The following is a 1,313-nucleotide window of genomic DNA, read 5'->3' as shown; positions in this document are numbered from 1 at the left end:
TTACATAGGAACTATGTTAGCAACTCTTATAGCACCCAATCTCATACAATAACCATGCTAGAAAATCTTATTGCAACAACAATATTAGAAGGGAAATTTGATTTTCTATACTTAGAAAATCAAAAAAAAATTTCCCTAAACCAAAAATTTAAAACCTAAAAAAACTATTCCTTTTTTTTCAAAACCCCAAAAATACCCCCCTCACAATATTCTCTCTCTCTCTGCATCATCTCTCTCTCCCTCTATCTCACCCCAACCGCCCACCCTCACCCGAACCACCCTCACCCACCCACGTCAACCCCAACGCCGATCACCACCCTCACCCCCGTCGACCACGACCCCAACCCCTCCGACCCCAACCCCAACCCGAAAGAGCAATCCCAGTCTCTGAAACTTTTTTTTTTCCTGCGATTTGAGAGAGGGAAGAAGACAAAGGTCCGATGGTCGGACCTTGGGGGTCCGATGGTCGGACCCATCGGACCCCCAAGGTCCGACCATCGGACCTTTGAATTTTTTTTTTTTTTTTTCTGCGATTTTGGAGAGAGAGGAAGAAAGGGTCCGATGGTCGGACCTTCGGGTCCGATGGGTCCGATGGTCGGACCCATCGGACCCGAAGGTCATCGGACCCATCGGACCCGAAGGTCCGACCGGCTTTAATTTTTTTTTTTTCCTGCGATTTGAGAGAGAGGGGAAGAGAGAGGTCCGATGGTCGGACCTTGGGGTCCGATGGGTCCGATTGGTCAGACCCCATCGGACCCCATGGTCCGACCATCGGACCTGGGGTGTGGGATTCTTGGGACCGGCTAGATAGAGAGAGAAAGAGAGATAGTTTTAGTTTGGGGGTATTTTTGGGGTTTTGAAAAAAAAAGTATAGTTTTTTTAGGGTTTAAATTATTGGTTTAAAAATCAAATTTTTTGATTTTCTAAGTATAGAAAATCAAATTTCCCTATTAGAATCTTTACAACAATAACCATGTTGGAAACTCTTACATTAACCATATTACAACTCTTGCAACAACCATGTCAGTAACCCATCTCATATAACAACTATATTAGCAGCCCAAATTCACTGTTAATGCTGACCAAATCAAAGATCCATATTGTTTAAGTAATTTTTTTTTCAAAAAAATAATAATGAATGAATTTGCATTGTCTGTATCATATAATTCTCTATTTTTATATAACTTTGAAGTCAATATTTTATTATTTTTAAAGTATTCTGCAAGTTCTCTATTATGCCACTTTGAAAGCGGTTGCATCATTCTATATTATGTCACATTAAACTCAGTTGCATCATTTGTTTCTTCTTTTAC

General features: G+C 40.8%; 1 long non-coding RNA gene across 1 annotated transcript; it reads right to left on the bottom strand.

Annotated features, from left to right (window-relative positions):
* Positions 1-652: 652 nt before the first annotated feature.
* Positions 653-951, bottom strand: LOC133038532 (uncharacterized). The gene is made up of 2 exons (XR_009688054.1): positions 778-951; positions 653-715 (listed from the first exon to the last, which is right to left on the bottom strand). It is a non-coding gene; the product is annotated as an uncharacterized LOC133038532 (long non-coding RNA).
* Positions 952-1,313: the final 362 nt, after the last annotated feature.

The sequence above is a fragment of the Cannabis sativa genome, chromosome 5 (assembly GCF_029168945.1).
Source record: "Cannabis sativa cultivar Pink pepper isolate KNU-18-1 chromosome 5, ASM2916894v1, whole genome shotgun sequence".
In the NCBI taxonomy this organism is placed as follows: domain Eukaryota; kingdom Viridiplantae; phylum Streptophyta; class Magnoliopsida; order Rosales; family Cannabaceae; genus Cannabis; species Cannabis sativa.
This window is presented reverse-complemented; position numbering and strand designations above follow the sequence as displayed.